General features: G+C 38.9%; 1 long non-coding RNA gene across 1 annotated transcript; it reads left to right on the forward strand.

The window, feature by feature from the left end:
* Window positions 1-6,820: 6,820 nt before the first annotated feature.
* Window positions 6,821-9,014, forward strand: LOC146641398 (uncharacterized). Its single transcript, XR_014909632.1, has 3 exons — window positions 6,821-7,092; window positions 7,830-7,890; window positions 8,377-9,014. It is a non-coding gene; the product is annotated as an uncharacterized LOC146641398 (long non-coding RNA).
* The last annotated feature ends 3,549 nt before the right edge of the window (window positions 9,015-12,563 follow it).

A 12,563-nucleotide genomic window follows, 5' to 3' on the forward strand; every position in this document is an offset into this window, starting at 1 on the left:
GTTTTTACTCTCCACCGTCACCAAGTGCTTGCTCACAGGTGGTCATCTGATTGTTGGGGTTTTCTCTGAATTAATGTTGGGTCTTTACCTTGTAGTGTAAAGCCCCTTGAGGTGACAATTTTTTAAAAACTCTAACCAGTCTGCATTAGAAGGCAGGTAGAGTCTCAGCAACAACAGCACGCCATACTTTTGATTAGGAAACTGGAGTCTGACTCTTGTCTGGGACAATTTAACATTTCTAATTACGATGCATATGTGCTGGTATTTAATCACAGAGCTTATAGACTGATGTTTAATCACAGTGGTAATATGCTGATATTTAATCACAATGCTTACATGCTGATGTTTAATTATTTTGCTTACGTGCTGATGTTTAAAGGGTGTCCAGAGACCAGAGAAATCAATAGAAAGGTGTGTGTTAGTTAGAGTCTGATATAATATCTCTATAGTTTTCCCTTATGTATATAAATGGCTGTATTTGCTTTCCGGTGGCAAATGTTTTAATGACAAACTTTTTTGTTTTGGGACTAGAAGAAAATCCACTAGTTCACAGTTAGGTTTGTCAAAACCTACACTTGGCAGGGAAATGGGGAATGAGAAATGAGATTGGGACAAAAGCAGAGGACAGGATCAGTGAAGACAGAATGGGTGGGAAGCAGAGGGAAAAGATGACAGAGAAACAATAGAGAAGAGTAGGCAGCGGAGAGTGATGGGAGGATATACCAACATTATATCATGCAGCAGGCACTGATTACAAAAGTAATGGCAGTAGTTAACAATAGCTGACAGTTTGCATTTTAACTCATCTCACATTTTGCATTTGTGGGCATTAAGTGACTGAATGCAAACAGCCTTAAAAAGGCACTTACATGAAAAAAAGCACTGTGATTTAAAAGTGACTCATGATCTAATTCTGGCAGGACACTTTTTCTCTCTTTCAGAGCGATGCCAGCAAAGAGGCTTTACTGAAACGCGGCATTAGACACATATACTGTGCATGCAAACTCCCTTTAGCAAAATGTCAGTTACACCTCTTGAGCAAGCACTGCCACAAATGGGTTTCTTGGTAATGCTTTCAGTCTACCTATTAGCATTTCTTAGCAGAATAGAAATCTTTAATTTATGCTCTAACATTCAATAATGTACTTAAACTCCAGATTATATAACTACACGTCACACTCACTCTTTTCCTTATGTCCAATTAGCAAATGATGTCTTTGAATTGCCAAAGAAACTGCTGTTTAGTCAAGGTGCAAGTTTAATCTGGCACCCTTTTTTATCACTGCTGTTTATAAAGGGTGGAGAATTTTGTTGTTTTCTTCCTTGAATGAAAAGTCTAGTTGTGACAACGCTAAACTTTGAGAGCTATCCAGTGCTACTACTCTGTAGACTCAACTACAGAGAAGTTTCAGACTATTTGAAACTGCAGGGTTTAAAACATCGAGACATGGTCTCCGAGATTGAAAGACTCAGCATTCTGCTCGAGCATACACATTCATCAAAGCAGAAATCCATTTAAGTAGCTGGGATCCCAGCGTCTTTACTGACACTAGTCTCAATAGACCAAGGCAAGCTGAAGGAAATCAAAAAAAACAAGAGTTATTTTTGTCACGGCTGGCGGAGTGAGCCGTGTGGTGTGGAGGAAAGGGAGGACCCAAAATGCAGCAGTGACTGATGATACGAGTGATGTTTATTTACAAAGTGACAATGGCAGAAACAGGCAGTGAGGCATGACAAAACAACTGAAGAAACCTAAACTGGGAGAACTAAATGACAAACCTGAGACCATACAAAAGGGGTGCGGGGCAGAGAGACGCAGAGACAGGAACACCATAGAACGCAGACGAGCCGACAATGAACACAGACTGACACCCACTAAATATACACACACACACACAAGGTAATCAGGTAATCACACACAGGAGGGAAGAACAGCTGAACCTAATACACATGAGGACCGGAGGACACAAGTTGAACACAATGACAACAGACACAGACCTTCAAAATAGAATAGGAAATCCAGAACATGAGCCTTCAAAGTAAAGCAGGAACACACAGACTGATTTACAACACAACACGGGGACATGAACAGAGCACCAAGGACAGACACAGGTAGGGCTGAATACACACACCAAACTACAGGTTCAACCCTAAACCAATACAAAATCAGAATAAACACAAAGCACAAAAATGAACTTCAAGGAAACACAAAACGCTGGGCCAAAATGACCCAGGACCATGACAATTTTGAGATCAAGTGCAGTGAACGCGGCAACAGACTGAATGCTATAACCATATGATTTATAACTGAGTACATAAAAATGTGCAGCAGCTTTCTACACGGCTAATGTATCGTCTAACCCTAAAATATCATGATTATGTAATAAACTGTATTTTAAAGCCTACATGTTGAATGCAGTCTGCTGTCTTTGGCAGCTGAGCTTTTACAGCAAAGGCTTTGATGTAAAAGACCTATTCAGTATAATTCCATTGTACTTGACTTTATTCAAATGATTGAGGCATTCTGATTGAAATGCTAAATCACTGGGATGACTTCATGCCAGTGATTTTACTTTTCAAATTTCAGCAGATGCTAACACAATTGTGTGACATAATGGTTTTTTCTCATAATGTTGAATTTCCAATTTTTCATAACGTGGGCTGGTTATCTAGCACGGAAAAGCCTAAGCCATCTACAGGAGCAGTGCTGTGCAAACAGAGAATGATGTTTGTTTCCAGAGGGATAAACGTATTACTGTTCCTGGCATGTAATCAGAAGTGCACAGTTGCAACGATTTTGGCGTGTCGTGGTCCTCCAGCCCTTCTTCTGTCTGTCTCTGCTCTGTGCTCTCTCACTCTCCTGTGTGTTTTGGTTGTGCTTGAATTAACCACGCCTCCGTGTTGTGCCAGTACACCCGACATTGACCATCACACCTGTGGCTCATCTGCTGATTTCCTCTGTCTCTTCTTAAGCTAAGGGAAAAACTTCATTCACCTCCTGATTGCTGAACTAGCAGTGTTAGTGCAGTTCGGCTTCAGAACTCTGTCGATTGGTTTATGATTTGTGGACCCGAATCTGCATCTAAACAAAGATTCTTGCTGCAAGAAATTGTTGCACAATTGTTTCCTGTGAATAAATTGTCTCAGGGAGTCCTGTGCTCGAGTTAGCCTGCATTCCATCACAAGGTGTAGTCAAGGATATGAAATCTGTCCTGCGTAAACAAATGAAGGGAAAAATAAAAATACTAGGATAATGCTGCATATAACGATCCAGGATGTGCCTGAAAATCTGATTCTTGATCTCAAATATTTAATATAATTTTTGCTAAACACAAATTTAGGCGAAGTTGGACATTTTTGTCTTCTTTAGGTGTCACCACAGTGAATCATCTGCCTCCATCCAACCCTATACTTCACAACCTAAAATCTAAAACTGTAGTTGGCTGTGCTTCCTTTGTCTCGTTAAGTCATATTAGCCTCAGATGTTTCCCCATGTTTCCACTTCCTCTGATCACCTCCTGCAAGTATTTAGTCTGTGTGTTTTCATTCATTCATCGTCAGGTCATCTGTTGTTCCTCGTCATGTTTCCATGCCTCTGGGTCGCTAGGATTTCGCTTGTTCGTTTAAAAAAAAAAAAATCACATTCAAGGTTTTGTTCTTTGTCTTTTGTGTTTAGCATTTAGTTTTCCCAGTTTAGTTCTAGTTACTTTCTCCCCAGTGTGTATCTGTGGTCTCTGGCCGGCTGCAGAGGAGGGGTGGCGCAGCAAGCTCCCGGGGTGGCGCAGAGGCAGGGTGAACAGGTGTGCTGGGATGTGACTGTGATTGTGACTCTTTATATGTTCACAGTAACAGTAAGAGGAGGGAGGGAGCGGACGTGACAGCGGAGCGGGAGTGTCTGTGTCCCATTACAAACCACAGTTAAAGAGTGTTTAATGAAGGAGTGCTGTCACCACGTCAGTGTCTTGTACATGTGTAAAGGGTCCAACTTCACTTACTATTTTCATCAGGCTTATCAAATAAGCCTTTTGTTAATATCAAGTTTTGTTCCATGTTCCTTCGTGTTTGCATTTTGGGTCCACTCTTCACAATTCATACAGTCTGCTTTGGCACACTGTGACAAGCAGGAGTTTATTCTTTTGTACTTTGAGCTTTAGTTCTCATCTGTAAAGCTGTTTAAGTTCATGTTTTGTCTCTGGAGTCCTGCATTTGGGTCCAACCTCTGCTTGCCACAAAGCCAGATCCTGACACTCTGTGTACTTTTTACTGTTGCACATGTCTCTCCTGGCTTTCATTCTTCTCGTCCCCAGTGCATACCTCCACGTCAGCAGGCGCTCTTCCACCTGCTACCTACTCTGTATACCAGAAGACTCCTCCCTGACCTCATCTCTCAACCTGTCAACAATGCAAATGAAAAAAGGCTCAGAAAAGATCCTGATGTAATCCCACTCCCACATTACACCCATCTGTCACTCGTACCACACCACTGTCACCGCCCTCATACATTTCCTGGACCACCCTCCAATACTTCTCCGCCGTTCCTGACTTCCTCATAGTACAACAGTCCCTGTCTCAGCAGCCAATCATTTGCTTTCTCTGATCCACAAAGACACAGTGAAGCTTGTCCTGACTTTCTCTGTGCTTCCCCATTAACTCTCAAGGCAAACGTCACATTCGTAGTGCTCTGTCTCAGAAAGAAGCCATAGTGCTGCTCACTGATCATCACCTCTCGTTTTAACCTAGCTTCAAAAACCTGTTCCCGTAGCTTCATGATAGCTCATTAATGTTAGCTCTCTGTAATTACAGCTCTGCACATCAGCCTTGCTTTTGTAAATTGGTATCACTACACTCCTCCATTCACCAATCAGTGACATAAAAATCTGATCATTTCCTTTCTCTTCATAATGAGTCACCCACTCGTGGATGTCTATATTTCTGTCATGTCTCTCCTTGTCGTAACTTTACGATGAGCTGCATGGTTGAATGGATCTAGAAAATAATTTTTTATTTTCCTTATGAGTTCAGGTATTTTTTTTCTTTCAGCACTGCTGTTTTACACGTGCATACCATATTTTAAGGTCAAACATCTCTTGCATTGATGAGACAGCGAAAGGTCTCAAGCATCATTACAGCCAGAGGGTCCAATTTTCACCAGCCAGCATCAGTACAAGCATGACAAGCTGGAGAAAAAAAGAGAATAAGACTCACAAGGATTTCTTTGACTAGCAAATAACATCCACTATATCCAGTGTTTGCACTGAAATTTTGATTTTCTTATTCCAGGTGCTAAAGGGGGAAAATAAAATACTAAGCGACAACACGACACGTGTTCTGTTCAGGATGGACAGCAATCCTACCGTGAAAGGGAAGTTCATCCATGGACACTCTCACAGTCATTCACTATGTATCTACACTAAAAGGAAATTGCTCAAACATGACAGTGATAAAGCTTTTATCTATAATTGCAACTGAGTAAATTTGTCTGCTAATTAGCACTCATCTAGGAAAAGTTAGATGCTGCTTCTGCTCGTCACAGATGCGTTCATTTGGAAAAGGATCATAGCGTACGGTATGTGCCATCAAAGATGTAACTGCTGTGCAAGGTTGTCCTCAGGTTTTTGAGTCATATCTTTTTCAAAATCTTACTGATAAAATCAGGTGCTGACCCCAGTCAAAGGCTCAAACAATACATCTGTTTGTTCTTTGGATTTTTAATCGATTTCTATTCTCAAAACATGCCTGAGTAAAACCAACAAAAATCCTCAACAAATACAGAAGACGTTTAAATGTGACCACTATGTTACACCCCGCAAAGTCAGTCTGTTTGCCTTGATTCACTGTTATTATCTGCCATGTTTTAGGTAATTCACACCGAAACATTCTGCTGCTGGCACATAGTTACAGCTTACCGCCTGCAATATGTTCACAGACAATGTTATGAACCAGCTCACATTCAGTTTTTGGTCATTCAGTCATCGCAGATCTCCAGATTCCATAGACTGGGTTCATACCCCCTGTGGACTCGATGGTTTAACCTAATAAAGGAATTTCTTTCAGAATAAATGATGGTTTAGCATATAATCATAATGGCTACACATTCATCCGTTTTCCTCAACTGCATATCAAATTCAGAGGCACAGCGGGGCTCGAATCTATCCAAGGTGACCTAGAGGAAGTGGCAGAATACTCCCTGAACGGGTTGGCAGACAATCAGAAGGATCCTTATAATCCAACGTCTCAGTATGCAGCATCTTTGTATACACGTAACAGCATGATCTTTCCCTAACCTACTCCAAATTCCTCCACACAGTAAACTTTATCGTTGCAGTGACAATGAGAAAATATAAAATGTGTTATTTTGGCAGAAAAATAAATCAGCTGTGCTGTCGGTGTCAGCGGGATATGTTCCACCTCCCACACAAGTCAGCTGGGACAAACTCGTTAGCCTAATTGGAAAAGAGGCTGAAGAAACTGATGGGTGGATTTTTGTCAATGAAAATCTTAGTAATACAGTCTATATCTATCTTTTTGCAACTTTCCATGAGTTATTTTTTTTAAAAATTCCTCTCTCTGTGGAAATTCTTTTGGTGGGTTGAGGAAAGCAATCTTCAACCAAAGCTGGTTGAAGCTTATTTTAATGTTGTATGATTTGTTAAAGTTTTTCAACAAATGAAACATTTCACTCCTTCACAAAATCTCTGATTCTTCTGGGAAAGTTACACAATCACATCAAAAGAGTTTGATCTCTACACTGAAAAAAGTCTAACATGCAGTCATTCATTCAATCTAATAAGTGCCATTCAAAACAGAATAAAATCATTGATTTGATTGTGAAACCCTTTCTTTTTGCATTTTAAAATACCACTTTTGATTTGGATGAAACTAAATATCTGTACAAAGGACACAACGCAAAGTTTTTGATTTCTCTCAAAACATATATTTCTTTTCATGTTGAACAGATAATATCTTTAATTTGAGTCAAAGTGATTTGCACTTGAACACGCCCACCAGAAATAGACCGGGACCCATTTTTATTCTGCATGGCTGCTGGAAACATCATGTCACATCTTTGATTAATTTCATCTGAAAATAAACGTAAGTAAAGCCAAGTGTGTTACAAAAGCTTTTATAATTTGTATTGCCAAAATTGCAGAAAATAACCCCATTTAAGCTGGGTCGACAGCCACCCCTAATTTTTGCATGATTGTAGCTGCTAGCTATAAGCTAGCTAGCTATCCTGCGCAACGTTAGAACTGGTTACCAGAAACCGACCATCACAGTCGGGAATACAAGTTAGTATACTGGTAAAAAACGGCTTTTTGCCTAACTAGCTAGCGTTACCACGATGCATCGGTGGTGGATAAAGCTAGCTAGCATAAGTTCATAGTTCATAACATTCATAGTATAACTCCGTGCTCCGCTTCGTTTGAATTTTTCTGGTGAGCTCGCGGTTTCTAGACACAAGCTTGTGTTTGTGCGCGCACGTTTGTCTCTCTTCATATAAATATCTGTGTGTTATGTGTGTGTACACCGAGCGCAAAAGATAATTATTAATGTGCATGATTTAGAGACAGAAATAACAAGCCAGCATATAAGATCAATGACATAAGACTAATTCCTTCAATTGACTTTCAGGCGCGGCTCGGAAAAATGTGCATTTTCTGAAGAAATTTTAATTTTAACAGCAAAAAATTGACCCTATGCCAAACTTAGTCGCTAATGGCTGGTCTGTAGACTGTTTGGTATGTCATGTTACGTATTTCTTGGTTTTTCTATGTAATGTGTTTTATAGAGAAGTAACATTATTCTTTTTTTTTTCTGTATGCTTTCAGAACCACAGATCGCTCCATCCATTCCATGGCTGAAGCATACATTTTCATTTAATCTGAACAGGTATCATTTTGCATTTACACTGCACATCCTTTTTAAACATTTCATAATAATCTAGACTCTCCCTCATTATCCTCTCATTCACCTTGCTGATGTGTTGAGGACTTGATAAAAGAATACATGGTATGTCCATATCTGTTCTGTCTCTACATGAGATGCAGTCTCTTGATGTAAATTTGACAACTCTGCTATTAAATGCAGTGATTAATGTAGGACAGCAACGATTAATCAACTCATCAAGTTAATATCTTAGGGTTCTGTATTGTTTTCTTTTTTTTTTCTTGGGCTTTGTGGAACATTTATGAAAATGTTCCACCATTGATTTAATTTAATGATTATGCAATTCACAATCTGATTAGTCAAATAATTGTTCTAATAGTCTGTGACCAAACAACTATCAAAATAGTAGTTTATTATGGTCAAAGATTTATCAGGTGTGCCAGACTTCAGTTCTTCACTTGTACATTTTGTTCCATATTTTACCTCAAGATATCCCAGAAAGATGAAGCTGAGGAAGAGCTGCAGAGTACCACCATGGCACTCTTCGTCTTCAGGGACAACTCAAGCCTCCTACATCAGCCTCGAGACATCGGGATAATCATTGATGGTGTGGAAGTCCTGAATGAGTTGCCTTCTGTGGCAGCTGGAGTGGCAATGGTCTTTGGACTCTGTTATGCTCTTAATATGGAATATCCACGAGGATTCAGGTTCACCTTTGAGGCTCTTCAAAAGATTATGATGGAGCTTGACTTTAACAAGATGACCTCTAAGATTCGCAAACTTAATTGTGAACTTAACACTGCACAGTAGTGTGTTTGCATGCATGTGTGCATGTGTATGTGCACATGCATGTGCATGTGTGCTTGGTTATTTTGCTTGGTTGGCCTGCAGTGGTATTCTACATTCAAAATTTATAAGAACACCCATTTGAAAGGGAGATTTAAGTTGATTTCATTGATACATGTGTAGATTTTTTTTTTTTTTTACATTGTACAGGCACAGTGCACATATAAACATTTTTGAGTACTTGCAAATTGGTTTAAAAAGAGTTTTTATAATGGTTTTATGCCAGTTTTAGACAGGTTGCAGGTTTTATACTGGTTTTCAAAAGATTGCAGGTTTTATACTGGTTTTCAAAAGATTGCAGGTTTTATAAAACAAACATTTCTCTAATCATTTCTACCGTAGCACTAAATCTGTATATTACTAATCCTCTCTATTGATTATAGTTAAAATGGTTTGGAACAATAAATAATTTTGAAATAATTGGTTGGCCAACTGTCTTGTTTTTTATAGGAAATGCAGAGCATTTTTGAACTGAAATGAAATGTAAAAAATATAGTTTGAATATATGTAAATCAATTACCTGGCTTCAACACAAACATATTAGTTCATGTTAATTTGGTTCGATGTGAATACATTAGGTTGGTTAAATTTCAATATATTAGCTTGGTTCAATAATTAAAATATGGTTCTATGTAAAAAAAAAAATCAATTTGGATCAATGCAAAATTTAAAGTTTCAGTCAAGTCTAGTAATATTGTTTATATCAACATAAAAGTATCAGGTCATATCAAGTGACTCAATTTGGATTCTATAAAGCCAAATATTTTGGATGTGACAACTGGACATCATTTTTTTTAATTTGAATAGGGTTATTCTTTTTACAGTGTATATAAAACAAAACACTACTTCTTAGTTTCATATATCACCGGTGAAAATAATACTACTAAAAGAAATCAGACGAGAAAAATATTTGAGCTTTTCACCTTTTATTGGTCTTCAAAAAGGTAGAACTTTTAACTTTAGTGGCGGTTGTGATGTGCACTCACTGAACACATCAAACGAATCTGCAAGCTCACAAGCCAGCTAATCCAGAATGGCACAACAAAGGAAGGTTGACGCTGAAGGCAGAGAGTCTCAAGAGAGGTGGGGAAACTTCTTTACAGAGTGCAAAGAAAGCCCTTTGTACCCATTCGTCATGAGAATATCCCTGTTTTTAAAGAATACATTATGTGTTTTGATTTTGAATTCAGACACCAGGAGAAATATGGAGTCATGGATGGGGAATAAATGCATAAAGAAGCTGAGCTGAAAGCTGCATGCAGCCCCAGCAAAATGTTCAAAAAACGTCTTTGAGCCAAATCTCAAAACGATTGTGTGATAAAAGCAAGGGTGGGAAACAGCAGAGGTAGGGATTTCTGGAGAAACTGTAAAGTTTATTTGCAAATTTTAGGTTTTTCATTTGCAGCAAGTTTCACGCAAAAAGGTTATAAGGTGCAGAAAAGCTGATATTTAAAAAAATACAGTAAGAGGCACCAAGCTGTCATATTGTCGTGCACTGTGAAACAGTCTACATGGATTCTATGGCATTACCAAACTGTACACTAGATTACATAAGACGTGCATTTTAAAATTAAATCTGTGGACTATATGGGACTATGTGTTCCTCTTGTGTTTGTATGACCCATGTAAATTATCACAGTGCATTATATTGCATCCTTCAAGCTAAATTTATTATCCCGGACTATGCATCAGTATAGGTCTGCATTGCAACCTTATTGTGATGCCAGAAGAGTGTTCTTTACCCCTTAGCATGAACAGGAGATCTGCAACGTGGTCAATGAAAATAATGCCAATAGACTCTGTCAGCCTCTCTATGACAGCATGGTATAAAGACATCAGGTAACCAGGATGCAATTTTGCAAAGTATCATTTAGTGGATCAGTCAAAGTGAAGCAATATTTCTATAAGTGTTGACACGCTCTGCAAACATTACCCACCGTGATAGCAATGGATCATGGATTTTCCTTGAAGAAACATAAAGAGCATAAAAACACAGGTGTTTTGTTTGTATTATAAAGTCCTATATTGTGGTCAATAGTCATTTTGTTGGTAGTGTTATTTCTGTTTATTGTAAAGAATAAGAAATGAAAAGGAAATGAATCATGTCACACGCATGAATGTGGCAATAAGGTTTCAAAAGGGCAAAAAAACTAAAGAGAAAGATGAAACATCATAGGCCAACGAGCTACAGCAGCGTACTGGGTACATAATGATGCGTGCTGCACTTTTTCAAAATGGTGTCAGAATATATATATATACTCCCAACATCTGGCCATACAACACCTGCTGACTTTTCTGTGCACATTCTACATGGATCTCGCACTCACCGAATGACAATATGTTTGGTGAGAAGCTGCAAGCTATTTTTTTGTCCTTGTCTCAGATGTCACCTTGGGGCTCGTTCAGAAATTATGATTGTGGTACTTTCACCTCACCACGCTCTCCATCCTTGAATCCTATTTGGAAATTATTTTCTGTCTTTTCAGTGAATGCTGCTCATGCAATAAAAGAGATTAAGTCCAATTTCTCAAGTCAATGTTAACATTTACAAAACAATAAGTGAGAAGAATCTGTGATCCATTGCACCACACAGCATTATGTTAGAAGGCTTGTAAATCTGTATGTGAATAAACACAGAGTGATATATCCTTGTTAGGGCAAAGGTTAGGCAGCTAAGTCCTGCTTCTTTACCAACATAACAGTCGACTGTACTCTAAAAATATCTACTTTTTACAGTGACTGAAAACGGACAAGGCTGTACTTTCTGTGTACGGCATGTATTCATTTAAATGTTTCACATTTGTCCTTGATTGGGTGCAAGGATTTACACCTCTATTAGTTTTGATGTTGACAGATCGTGTTATTTTACTACCGCAGGCAGCAGAGGCTGAATAAAACATTTCAAAAGATTATTGTCCTGCACCATTGCACGGAAGATATGGTGATATGGATGAGGGTCTGTGGCCCTGTGACATAGAATGCAGGAAAATATTGTCTATCCATAGATAATGTTTTAGATAGATAGCACTCAATCCCATGAGAATAGCAAGAAATGAAATTTGATTCACTGCAGTAATATGGTTGGTCTATTTCACAGCTTTCAGTCTCTGGAGGAATTTCACTTATAATTTTTATTTGAGAAGACCGAGGTAGAAACTCAAAGACTCTCAAAGCTCATCTGAGTGGCTGAAAAAAATAGTTAGGCCAAAGGTTATGCAGCTCAGTACCTTTCTTCAGCCTTCATTTCTTTTTAAGGCTAATCAACAACTTAAGTCCTCATCTGGTAATGGCTAATTTCTAATGATTATTAGAAAATTGTGGCCTGTAAAACATTTTTGAAAGGAACATAAAATCTAATTTGGCAGAAAATCTGTCATCATGATATCCATGTGTTCTCTGTTGACCAAGGAAACCAACGGTCCCAGATGTTAAGCCAGACCTTCCCAAAGTGTGGGGCCCGCCCCCTAGGGGGGGGGCGCAGAGCCATGGCAGGGGGGACGGGGGATGAAAAGGGGGGAAAAAAAAGAAAACGCTTGGACACTGCTAGCACGGGGCGTTAGAAACGCAAAGCAGGAGATGAAGCATTGCTGAATATGTTTCCAAACCAATTTCACTGTAAGCCAAAGACTAGAAAATATGGTGAAGCATATCTGCCCTTTGGTTTCACCTGCACAAGTGCCAAGGTAGGTCTCCCCTGCAGAATTGCTTTTCCCTTTGTCGGGAGCATCGCTGGGCTGTTTAAATCACGGACAAACAGTATCCCACATTTATGGAAGCCCGTTTCCGCCACTAAAAAAAAAAAAAAAAGCTAGTATCCATAACTCGAAATT

The sequence above is a fragment of the Rhamphochromis longiceps genome, linkage group LG23 (genome assembly GCF_057381845.1).
Source record: "Rhamphochromis longiceps isolate RC_006_pf linkage group LG23, R_longiceps_female_GT1.1, whole genome shotgun sequence".
Classification (NCBI taxonomy): domain Eukaryota; kingdom Metazoa; phylum Chordata; class Actinopteri; order Cichliformes; family Cichlidae; genus Rhamphochromis; species Rhamphochromis longiceps.